General features: G+C 47.3%; 1 long non-coding RNA gene across 1 annotated transcript in view; it reads left to right on the forward strand.

Annotated features, from left to right (window-relative positions):
- The first annotated feature begins 697 nt into the window (after positions 1-697).
- Positions 698-13,314, forward strand: part of LOC123370041 — a 67,607-nt gene continuing 54,990 nt past the window's right edge. The window contains exon 1 of the long non-coding RNA XR_006579251.1: positions 698-1,091. This is a non-coding gene — a long non-coding RNA (uncharacterized LOC123370041). The remainder of the gene's footprint in view (positions 1,092-13,314) is intronic.

Raw genomic sequence — 13,314 nt, forward strand, 5'->3', positions numbered from 1 at the left:
GGTAGCTAACTTCTATACTAAGTCTCACTGCTTAGCTCCACCACTTCACTAACAAGGAGGGATTAACCACTCAAATGTCAGACACCAGGGCCAATCACAGATCCACGGGTTCCAGCCACAGGGCCCTCACCAAAACCCAGATGTCTCCCCCCTGGCATGTTCAGGGCCCAGAAGCCCAGCCATACAACCTGCACAGAAAACAAACACGCACACAGTTCACCAAGCACAAGGCCTGCAGCTACTCCCTTCTATGCCACCCTATTGCTGTTCCTGTTCACCTGGCAAAAGTGGGGCGAGTGGGTGAGAAACAGCAGCGGGATGAGGGAGATTGAAAGGAGTCCTGCTGCTAAGGCACCCCAGAATACCTTCCATAGACGAAAAGGCAGAAGAACGCAACACTAACTTGTGATGGGGCATTGGCCTCACATTGGCCTGTAAGGGATTAATAGAGCCCTAGGGAGGCTGCACAAGAAGCAGCCACTAGAAGAGGGGCTGTGAGGAGCAGCCAATCAGGGCCCAGCAGGCTCACATAAGGAGAGCTGCAAGGCAGAGCAGTGTCAGTTCCTCCCTGCAGCTCCAGGAGGGATAACCGGGTGCCTTGTAGGTGGAAGGAAGCCAGAGTAGTGCTGGGCAGGAACAGAAGAGTGAGAGGGTGCTCCTGGCTGGCTGCTAGGACTGGCATGCTGAGTCCCTGAGGTCAGGGCAAAGAAGGTGCTGGGCCTGCACAGAAGTGGCCCAGGGAAATGCATGGAGGAGTGGGAGGGGATGTAGAATGTAGCTGCCATCTACAGGGTGCCTGGGCTGGGACCCAAAGTAGTGGGCAGGCCCTGATCCTCTATTTGCCTCTGGGGAAGTGGCTGGACAGTTGACTGCAGGGCCCTCGGAACAGGGGAGCACACATTGTGACGCTGCCAGAGGGCTGTGTCATGAAGAAGACACTGTGGTTCTTAGAATGCCGTGGGTCCAGGAGCAGATGTGACAGTGGGCAAGGAGAGGACCTGCGCAGCTAATCCCCAAGATGACCAGCAGGAGGCGCCAGTGTAGTGAGTGGAGCCCCGTCACATATGTAAACAGCTCTGTACTTCATAAGGGTAATTTTTATTATTAAAAATGATTATTAATAGTCCACTCTTGGTCTTTGGATAAACTCCTCTGGCCAATTCCAGGAGTCTCCCTGTGTAGCAAAGTTATCACGTGGCCTGCATTTCGTACCTCAGCCCACGACCCTAGCTGGAAATAGAATTCTGTCCTCAGCACAAAATGAGTTTGACCCTCCTTCCTTCCTGTCCGTCCATTCTGTCAGTTGCTCAGAGTGATACCCAGTGATGACGAACCATAGCATGGCCTTGCTGACAGTGAAGAGTGTTAAAACACAGCAGAATGTGCTAGTTTAAATATCCGACATCATTGAGAATTCATTTCCTTTGTGTTTAACTGTCTTACACAGCTTCTTTGTTGCCTGGTGTGTTATGACTTGGAAAATCCTAAACTCTTTGGGATGAGGACTGGCCTTTTTGTTCTGTGTTTGTGCAGCACCTAACTCTGTGGAGTCCTGGTCTTTGACTTGGCCTTCTAGGTCCAATACAAATAAATAATAGTGCAGGCTACATGATTGCGAGCTTCTAATTTCCCAGGAGGCACTAAAATACAGAGCTGGAGGAGGCTATTTTTATTAATAAGTTTAGATATTTTGCCTAAAACAAGTTCCACAATATAAGACTCCTGGCCAAAACTCTGGGCACCTTTGACAGATAGTTATAAATATCCAAAGATGCAACAAATAAAACAATTTAAAACAGCAGCACTTCTCTGTCCTCCACATCCTCTAATCACTAGTACTCCTTAGAACCCCCCACCCCTGCATCTTCCTTTTCTATTACTGTAGCATAGGCCTAGCTAACGAACTAGGCCAGGGGTTAGAAGAGACTTTTTCTTTTGTTTCTGTGGTGTTTGTGCCATCCCGAGTGCAATGGTTGCAGGAAGAACAGAATCGTCTCTTTCTTTCAATTAAATGGAACTGTGACCAAGTAAGTTGAAATCCAAAATCAGTCCAGTTGCAATTGAGAGCAAAATGTCCCTTGGTCCTCCATTGTTATCACCACATACAGCAAGCATGGTCTGCTCGCCTGCTGAGCTGGGAAGCCACCGAAAATGTTGCTGTGCTAGTGCAGCCTTTTAATTAAAAATCAGATTTTTCCCTTATGAGTATTAGTTTTTAAGGAATTAAACCAAACCTAACTCTAAGGAATGAGTCATTGTTTTCTCTCTTTGTTCCCTAAGGTGCAATTGATGTGCAGTAGCTGTTTCTGCCTGTGCATGAGGTCAGCTCTGCCCACTAATTAGACTTACAGAGTCATTTATCTTCCCAGAACAAAAGAGAACAGATGTTTGTTACCAAACTGCAGTTGTCTCAGTGGTGACAACAGATAAGCACCTGCTGCAGAGTAACAAATAAACCCCAATATTGTATGTTTTCCTAGCTTAAAATGAACTGGTAAGCAATTCTGTCCCTCCGTCTGTTGCATATGTCATGAAACCCAAGCCCGATTGCAGGGAGCATTACATTAATATTCACTGGCAGGCTGGCAATGGCTGGGTTGAATATAGAACATTAAAGGAACTAAAGAGTAAAAGGAACTGACTGGAAGAAATATGGTCATCCTGTAATAGGCTAGTGTAGACTTGGATGCAGTATCAGACAGACTGACAGTCTGATGCTTCATGGTGTCCTGTAAGCAGATCAGTTTTGTCCCTTTCTCCATGTGCAGCATTGTACAAGTGACCCGGTGGGTTGTTGGAGTGGGGGCAGTTCCTTTCCTTGCTAGCAGCTGGCCAATTCCTGAGGCTAGATCGAGATCACACTCTTCCTTTTCACTGCCTAAGTTGCTCATTGCTTCTTCCAAGTGTGTGCTTTAAAACGTTACATGATTTAACACATGCAATGAATGGATTGACTGAGGGTTTCCTTCCCTGAGCTCTGATCCTGCACGCCCTGTCAGGCATCACTCCCTTGGGTATTATTTACCAGCAGATTTAAGATGGCTGTTTTTAGGAAGTAACACATTGCGATTATTAGACCTCAGCCCTTTTTCCCAGGATGGTGAGAAGACTTTGCAGTGTCCCAAGGTCTCATAAGAAATTATGCAAAATAACCTGAGAGTTTAAAAATTCATGTGGCTCCTCGCTGAGGTTCACCCTTATAACAGTTGCATCTGTAAGTGCTGCTGTTAATGTTTGCCTCAGTCTAGCTACTATTTTCCATCTCTCTTTGCCACTTCTCTGTGTAAGAGGCAAGAAGTACAGATGTGTGGGCTCAGGCACTGCCTGAGGACCATTTACTTGCTCTTCCTGCTACCAAAAATGGTGATAGAGCAAATCTCATTTTATGCAAATACTTTGCTCAGGGGTGTTATAACAAGTGCATTTTTTGAAAAGCTGAGGAGATTTTGAGAGTCTATGTTAATTTTTGTAGCAAAATTAATTTCCTAGATGTATTATTGTATTACAGTAGCACCTTGAGGCTCCATCTGCTTACCTATTGTGCTAGGTGATTAACAAATATATAGTAAAAGCCCTTCCCCAAAGAACTTGCAGCCTCGCTGAGTCAGACAAATGAAACATAATTGCTCCATTTCACAGATGGGGAACTCTGGCACAGAAAGATGAAATGACTTGGGTAAGGTCACACAGGTTGTTTGCGACAGACCTGAGAATTGACCCAATATTTCGCTCTCGGGCTGGTGTTGTAGTCACAAGCCCAGTGTTTTTCTAGTCTGAGTTATGGAAAGTGTCCCCAACTATTGATATTCAAATATTTATATTTGTATGAGTGGTGTAGTCAGGACTATTAGTGGGGGTTTTAAAATCTCAGTGCTGTAAAATATGAGTTATCAGGAGTCTTTAAATAGTTATAATCACTTCTTTTTAATAGTGAAACATTGATCCAGAAAAGCTTGGCCTTTTGGTGCTTTTGGAGAAAGATCTTTGCATATAAAATGCATAACAATGAACTTGTTTATGGTTATAATTCCCTAAAATGACTCCTACTGGAACACTGTGTACAGTTCTGGTGTCCAGAATTCAAGAAGGATGTTGATAGATTGCAGAGGGTTCAGAGAAGAGCCACAAAAATGATTAGATTAGAAAACATACCATATAGTGATAGACTCGAGGAGCTCAAACTATTTGGCTTAACAAAGAGAATGTTAAGGGGTGACCTGATCGATCAGTCTATAGGTACCAATATGAGGAACATAACTTTGATAACAGAGGGCATTTCAGTCTAGGAAACAAAGGTATAACAAGATCAAATGGCTGGAATTTGAAACTAGACAAATTCAGACTAGAAATAAGGCATACATCTTTAACAGTGAGGGTGTGAGGGAATAGACAAACTCTACACTGGACAGGAAGGGGTTAAAGAGCAGCTGTGGTAGTGGTTCTCACACTTTTGTATTGGTGACCCCTTTCACACAGCAAGCCTCTGAGTGCGACCCCCCCATATAAAAACATATTTCTTTTTATAGTTAACTCTTATAAATGCTGGAGGTGAAGCAGGGTTTGGGGGTGGAGGCTGACAGCTTGCAACCCCCCATGGAATAATCTTGCAACCCCCTGAAGGGCCATGACCACCTGTTTGAGAACCTCTGAGCTATGGGCTCAAGCAGTCCTGCCCCACTGCACGTGGGTCCATAACTGAGGGGAGCAAGTGGGTGTATTGGGTCCTGCAAAACATCGCTATTTAAAAAACAAACAGTCTTCCAGGAGTCCAGCACCTAGTTAGACCCCCTTGTGATGGGGCGTCTGCCCCACACTAGCCGATAAAGGGTTAATAGAACCCTAGGGAGGCTGAGCAACAGGCAGCCAATTGGAGGAGACTCTAGGCGTACTGTGCAGGAGACAGCCAATTGGAGAGGACTGCGAGGAGCAGCCAATCAGGGCCGGAGAGGCCCATATAAGAAGAGCCGCAGGGCAGAGGAGGTCAGTCACTCTCTGGAGCTCAGGGAGGGAGGAGGACTGACTGCCTTGCAGGCAGAGGGCAGCTAGCACCTTGGACAGAGCAATGCTGGGCAGGATCAGGGGAGCGAGAGGGAGCTCCTGGCTAACTGCTGACATACTGGGGCCCTGAGGCAAAGGTGGAGAAGGTGCTGGGGCTACGGGCAGGTGGCCCAGGGAATAGACTGTGGGGTTGGAGGGGATGCAGCACATGGCTGCTACCTACAGGGTCCCTGGGCCGGGACCTGAAGTAGTGTGTGGGCCTGGGTTCCCCTCTTGCCCCCAACCTCCACCAAGGAAGTGGCTGGACAGTGGACTGCTGTTCCCCCGGAAGGTGGAGAACAGAGTATGACACAGCCGGAGGGCTGTGTCCTGAAGAGGACGCTGTGTTTGTTGGGACAACTTGCATCCTGGAGCAGACGTGACAGCAGCTAGACGTCAACAGACAAGGGTGCATGGGCAGACCAAGCTAATTCCCAGGACAGCCAGTAGGAGGCGCCCCAGTGGTGAGTCAAACCCCATCACACCCCTGGAAAAGCTTTGATTTTAGGAGTATTTAACTAAAATTTGGCTAATGCTGTGACTTGTCACTTCTGTAACTCCCCAATCTGCTGCGGTTCCTCTGCTTAACACTAGATCACTTTGTACAGATTTTGGCTTTTCTGACAATACTTTGGGACTCCTTGAAGATTGTTTGGGGGCGAATGTCCCCCTTGCTCCCCAGGTCACCCAGTTGCTCCTCTCAGTAATGGACCCTAGAACCAGCCCTGCCTATGAGGCATGTCAGGTCTGGAGGAACGGCCTTAAAAGAGGGAGAGGCCCTCTCAATGTAGAGCAGCCCTGGAAGGATAATGGAGACATTGACGAGGACAAAGGCTGCTTGGGTGAGCACGGCCAGTCTGAGCCTCCTGAGTGGAAGGTGGGCCTGATCCTGTGTGACTTGCCCGAGGGCACTGATCTGTGTGGCGGACTGCCCGGCGCTCCTTGCCAGAAAGGAGGCGGGCTGCTGGCTTCCATTAGTTAGCCTGTTGGCTTTTCTTTGCTGCTTTTGGGAGGTCTGACTGCGGATGATCCAAGCCCCCTGAGAGGAAGGTGGGCCAGGCCCCAGCGACTACCTGGAGGTACCTCACCTGAGGAAACTAGGCCAGCCTGCGGCTCGACAGGGGCTTCCTGAAGCGAGGGTTGCCTGTGGCACTTTTGGGACTATCTTGGTTTTTTCCCTTTCCTCTGTTTCTTCTCTCTCGACCCCTGGAAGGGGTGAGCTCCAGCAGAATCACACTGCAGGCCTGGGTTTCTATCCCTGGATCTCTGCAGCAGACTACCTGGATGGGATGGTGAGGTGAGTGAGTACAGAACCCCGTCACACCCCAAGGGGGCATTGTGGAAGGACAAGGCCTATGACCAAGGATAACTAACCACTAGAACAACTTACAAAGGGTGGAGGTGAATTCTCCATCATGGGAAGTATTTTAATCAAGACTGGAGGCTTTTCTCAGAGATGCTCTAGTTCAAACAGCAACTAAGCAGGGCAGTCCTATGACCTTTCAACTACCTGAAAGGGGGTTCCAAAGAGGATGGATCTAGACTGTTCTCAGTGGTAGAAGATGACAGAACAAGGAGTAATGGTCTCAAGTTGCAGAGGGGGAGGTTTAGGTTGGATATTAGGAAAAACTTTTTCACTAGTAGGGTGGTGAAGAACTGGAATGGGTTACCTAGGGAGGTAGTGGAATCTCCTTCCTTAGAGGTTTTTAAGGTCAGGCTTGACAAAGCCCTGGCTGGGATGATTTAGTTGGGTTTGGTCCTGCTTTGAGCAGGGGGTTGGACTAGATGACCTCCTGAGGTCCCTTCCAACCCTGAGATTCTATGATTCTATGACCTGTCATATGTAGGAGATTAGATGATCACAGTGGTCCCTTCTGGTCTTAGAATCTATATCTGATTGATCCGGAAGGGTGTCTATGCTATATAATTAAGAAGCATTTCAGCAAGAGCATATTTTTGCAATAGCTCTATAATGGACAGGCTTGCGTGGAATAGCTGTTTTAGGGAGTAGGTTCCTATTGTTTAAATTTAGTAATTTTTTTTATCTGTTTTTATTATGGTGATAGAAATTATATACAAGAAAAATGGACTCTGCCTCTAAGACTAGGGTGGGGCATAGTGAATGAGCCCTTGCAGGGCAGGGTTGGAGTGATCAGGGTGTGTGCTGGTGCTACCAGAGGAGGCTGGCCGGTAGCTGGGCACTGCGGAGGTCTTGGTCTGCAAGAAACCCCTCAAGAAAAGTTTTGATTCCTAGAATCAACAAAATTCTCCTTAACACTGAATCTTGTGACGGAGGCTGTTCCATATCCATATTGGGTCGCCAACTTTCTACTTGCACAAAACCGAACACCCTTGTCTATTCCAGTGGAAAAATCTCCTAGCCGGGCCTATGTTCCTGGAGCATATAGACATGAACAGTACTGCACAAAACTCATCAGTGCCAGTTTGTAGTGATTCTTGTGAACATGTTTTTAGTTTTGGCTTGAGTGGGTTAACGCTTACTGAGAAGCTCAACTGAAAGGCTGCAGAACGAGAGAGAGAGGGCCTTAAAGCCAGAACTTCGCCGATGACTGCACCTGCAGGTGGGTGCTGACCCAGACTGGGGGCTGACACCCACCTCTCTGCATCTCTCATCTGCATCACCGGTGAGCTGAAGATTTTTGAGTGTGGATGGAAGTTGAGTTGGGGTAACTCGAGTTATGATGCAAGCTAACTATGCTGTGAAGATACACCCACAGAGTGCTCCAATTTTCAGGGGTGCTGAGCCCTCACAGTCCCATTGACTAGGGATGGGATGTTCAAAGTAGCTTAGGCTATGTGACCACCAGTGGTATTTCCAAAAGTGCCAAAGTAAGTAATGCTTCCCGCAGCTCCCCTTGGCAGGGAACAGCAAACAGTGGCCACTGGAAGCTGCGAGTGGCCATACCTGCAGACACTCAGGTAAACAAAGCGTCTCTCGGTCCGCCAGGGGCTTACCCTGAACAAGCCACGAACCAAGTATGGGAACCCCCGATCTAGCTTTAACTTCCAGCCATTGGGTGGTAGTTAGACCTTTCTCTGCTAGATTGAGGAGCCCATGATTAAATATTTGTTCCCTGTGTACCTATTTTCAGACTGTGAACCAGTTACCCCGTAACCATCTCTTTGTTAAGATAAATCGATTCAAAGAGCTCAATCTATCACTAGAAGGCAGGGTTTCTAATCCTTTCATCATTCTTGTGACTCTTCTCCAAACCCTCTTCAGTTTATCAATATTCTTCTTGAATTGTGGGCACCAGAACTGAACCCAGGATTCCAGCAGCAGTCGCACCAGTGCTCAATACAGAGGTAAAATAACCTCTCCCCTCCTACTCGATTTCCCTGTCTTTGCATCCCAGAATCATATTAGCTCTCTTGGCCACTGCCACTAGGAGCCCTTGTTCAGCTGACTGTCCACCAGGACCCCAAACATTTTGTCAGAGTCACTGCTTCCCAGGTCAGAATGCCCCAGGCTGTAAGTGTGGCTTGTATTCTTTGTTCCTTAGGTGTGTCCATTTACATTTAGCAGCATTAAAACACTTTGAGTTGGGAAACCCTGACATCTAGTGGGCTTAGCGCATGGAGAGGCGGCTTTGCTAGCGGCTCGCCTTTGGAAATGTAAGTGAAGCGAGTGCTCATGAAAGGGGCAGGTTCAACAGCGCTGGAGACTCTCTGTCCACAGAACCGCACAGCAGGACGTAGCAACAACTTGCCTGGGATGCCCTCAGTAGCGCCCCATAACATCCTCTTCCCCTCCCCCCCGTAGCTCCACCCCTGCACTGTGGTTCCACTCCCTGATTGGAGGGAAAGTGAACAGAGACCTCCCCCCCCACCCCACTCCCCTCAGTGAGCAGCAGTTTGAGGGGCCCTTTGGGGATGGGGTAAGAATTGTTACAGCCCCACAGCTAAGTCTGCACGATCACTCTGGCTCTCAGGATAGTGTGGCCTAATGGCCAAAGTCTAGATGGCTGCCCTCAGGTGCAGGGCTGCATGGTGTAATGGCCACGGTCTATATAACTACGTGGCCTAGCGGCCAAAGTCAATATGGCTGCCTTTCTGCCTGGGCGGGGCGGCCTCACAGCTGGAGTCAGTATAGCCACCCTCCCTACTGAGTCAATATTCCTGCATGGCCTAGCCGCCAAAGTCAATATGGCTGCCCTCTTCAGCAGAGCTGAATGGTCTAGTGACCAGTCGGGAGGAAGTGCTGCCACTTAGGAGGGCGTAGCGGCCTGGGTAGCAGAACTTGGGCCCAAGGGTGCTTGCCAGTGAGTCAGCAGGGATCCGACCGAAACATGCTGACACCCCCCAGGCACAAGGACTAGTCCCCCTAACCTACTTCCTACCCTGTCCCTGGTGCAGTGGTCCAGATGTCTCTGGGCTCCTCCGCCTGTACAGCCCCCGGCAACTCCAACACTCTTTGGGTGTCCGCCTGGTTTCAGCGCCTCTGGCTTCCACCACCTGGGGCCTCAGCAGTCCCCAGGCTGGAGCATCCTCCCTCCTCGATGGTCAGCCCTGAATGAGCTGGGCTGCTCCCTTTTATACCTGCTCTCCAGATGGAGCATGCCCAGCAGGGCCAAGGGGGCATGGCCTCCTTGGGCCAAAGGGAGGAGTTAACCCCTGAAGTATCAGTGCGGGGCAGGTGCAGCCCATCACAAAAGCAATTGGAGACAGTTCACCCTTATTTCCAGTCTTCATCCAGCTAAGATGTACAACTGCCTTTCCTCCCCTAACTGCTGTCCAACAGTTCTCCCATTGCACCAGGTTTACGTAGGCATTAACACTGGTATGTGGGTTGGGAAAGGGCTCTGGTGGCTCCTTTTTAAGACAGATTCTTTTTTTTAAAAAGCCATCTGCAATTACCCTTGTCAGTCAGAGGCCTTCCCTTTATCTCATCAGTTAGTTATTCTTTGAACCAGACATCCTCCCTACTTTAGTCATAGAATATTAGGGTTGGAAGGGACCTTAGAAGGTCATCTAGTTCCAACCCCCTGCTCAAAGCAGGACAATACCCAGATTTTTACCCCAGTTCCCCAAATGGCCCCCTCAGGGATTGAACTCACAACCCTGGGTTTAGCAGGCCAATGCTCAAGCCACTGAGCTATCCCTCCCCCCACACCCTGGAGAGATGCCTTTTTTCATTTTGAGGGGAATGGTTCCCTCTTCACCTGACCAGGGACTCGAACCCTGCACCCTCAGATTAAAAGTCAGAGGCTCTATCAACTGCACTAGCCAGGCTCGCATCCTTCTAGCCTTATCACTCATTATTTTCAAGGTCTTCCCTCTACTTGCTAGTCAGAGCCTTCCTTTACAACACAGATACATTTCCTTAACTGAACTTGTTAACTTTAATTCTTTAACTTTATAGCTATCCTACAGTGCGCCACTCCTCAGAGCTGTTTCAGGCTCTCTGCAGACTCAGGCAGACAGTGCTTTGGTCACACTCCAGTCACATTTTCAAGCTTTTCTTTGCAATCAGAAGGTCCAGACACATCATTTGTTTTTCTTTTATGAAATTAAAGATGATTCTGATGTAACCACATGACTCCAGCAGCAGAGGCCTGGGGCAGAGGACTGTGTGCCTATCGCACAATCCGGCCCTGGCGTAGTTCAGTCTTTGGCCAACTGCATTAGGACACTTATCCACTGTCCGTCCACTCCCCATATTAATAGGGTCCTAGTGTGTGTGTGTGTGTGTGTGTACTCTTCAGCACAGGCTGCTATTAAATTGTATTGAAGTTGCATTGCTTAAATATTTAGTGATATTAACAAATCCTAAGTGAAACAAAGTGATTACACCCTGCACAGAAATCATATTAGCTTTAGACACCATATGAAATGGACTTAGGAGCAGGGAAGGCAGTCAGATGGATAGGTTGTTCAGTGATGCTTTCTATTTTTGTCTCCTCATAATGATGAGAGAATTTAATGCAACAGCCCCTCGGAATCTTGCTCTGTGATAATGCTTGCTCTGAACACAACACAAATTACGGAGCCATTAGCAGAAGAGATGTTCCCTAGCTGCACACTACCCACTAGTGAACACTTGAAAACAATTTTAAAACGATTGTTTTCATTTTTCTTTTGCACATGGTTCTGCAAGGTCACTTGGATCTTTGGCCAAGATGCTGCCTGTTGTGTTAGTATTAGTTATTTGTATTGCAGTAGTGTGTGAAGGCCCCTGTCAAATTTTGGGTTCCATTTGTGCAAGGTGCTGTACAAACATATATTGAGAGACAGTTCCTTCCTTAAACAGCTTACTGTCTAAATAGGCAGGCCCATGGGGGAAGTGATTGCCCACAGATCTCAGCAGAACCAGGCTTTAAGACTGCCACTCCAATATCCTGTCCACTAGGCCATGCTGCCTTGTCTAAATTTGAGGTCTTATTTCTCTTCAGTTATGACACCAGTGAGAGATCTTTTTGGCTGTTAGGGATGGGAGATTTATCTGGCAAACCTGTCCATACTATAGTTATATTTAAACTGTGGAACTAATACAAAATTCCAAATTTGCTGTCTGATCATTTGCAAGTTTTTAAAAAACTTGCATTTCAAACTTAAGAAGCAAGCGGAAACTTCATTTATTTGAAATAAATGCAGATGTTACTCATTTTAGCCCCAATCTTGCAAACACTTATGCAGGTGTTTCACTTCAAGAACATGAGTAATCCATACAAGTTTATCCAACTATCCGTCTTGATATTATCAGTGAATATCTCTGCAGCTCTTTTTTTTTTTTAAATGTGGGATAAATTGCAAATCAATCAATTTTATGCACTAATAGACAGTAGGTAAAACATAACCATGATTCGGTCAAATAAACTAACATACCATTTAAATGGACATTTAAAAATAAATTCTAGACATTTTCATGGTTGTCATTGTGTGAGATAGGAAAAAAAAACACAATCTGCAAGCAATTAGTGATCCTTAACAACCATAATAACGCCGGTAATTGACAGAGAAATGAGCCTAAAAGCCATCCCCAACACAAAGGTTTCAGCAATTATGATCATCCTGCTAAAGTGACAAACACTTATTCTGTTTTAATAGGAAAAACTCAGTTCTGAGGTTTGTCCCATTAAATTGAGTTTCCTGATTAGCCATGGCTGGTTTAAATGATCTTGCATTTGTATAATTCCTAGATCATATACCACTGGGTTTTTCATGCTCCTACTGTCTCTCTCTTATACATACAGGCGCTGGTGCTGGCTTCTGTGACTCCCATTCTTAGGTGCCTAACTTTCCTCATGCAATGCATAACTTGGAGCTGTGGATTCCACTATGTGGCAGGGAGTTTGAAAGCTAGGAGTTACCATGCTGGACATTGCGATGCATAACCCCCCTGTGAATTTAGCCCCTGGTGCTTAGCTAACAGTTTTTCCTCCACAAGGTTTTATTCTTGAGGTTCCCTGAGCAGTGGCTAGAAGAGTGGGGTTTTTTTTTGGTTTTTTTAAAGTTTGACATAACCTATACCTTCAATGAGGGGTACAACCCAGAGAGCAGTGACAAATGGGTGTAGGAATGAGACCTTGTTGCCATGGCATTAAGAAATCCTTCATGCCAGTGGGTCCTCACGCCATTTGCGATATGACTCAGTAAACATCTGGTATTGTGCTAGTATATCACCTGGGGTATTGATCCGTGGACGTGCAGGGCATCTCACCGCCACGCGACAAGGTTACTTTCCATCAGTCAGGGAAATAACTCTTGGCTTAGACCTCACACAGGTGTACAGGTGGAGTTATGGGCTCGACAAAGTGATCAGCCTATCAGAAGAAATATGGAAAATGCTTTAAAACCAGCTGCTGAATAGTCAGAAGGGGGCAGGCTTTTGAGAAAGCCACATGCCACTGCTCACCTTCACAAGTAATGACATCACTTGTCGGCAGCAAGCGGCATCATTGAGAGGCGTTGCCACCAAAATGCCGCAGAAATTTGGCGGCATTTTGTCGGATGCTCCACCGCCGCCACGATCCTTCGTCTGGCGCCTGCCAGACGAAAAGGTTGGGGACCACTGGTCTGTAGTGTAAGAACATCAGAAGATAAGAACGGCCAGACTGGGTGAGACCAAAGGTCCATCTAGCCCAATATCCTGTCCTCCAACAGTGGCCAATGCCAGGTGCCCCAGAGGGAATGAACAGAACAGGGAATCATCAAGTGATCCATCCCCTGTCACCCATTCCAAGCTTCTGGCAAACGGAGGCTAGGGACACCATCCCTGCCCATCCTGGCTAATAGCCATTGATGGACCCATCGTCC

The sequence above is a fragment of the Mauremys mutica genome, chromosome 4 (genome assembly GCF_020497125.1).
Source record: "Mauremys mutica isolate MM-2020 ecotype Southern chromosome 4, ASM2049712v1, whole genome shotgun sequence".
Lineage (NCBI taxonomy): Eukaryota > Metazoa > Chordata > Testudines > Geoemydidae > Mauremys > Mauremys mutica.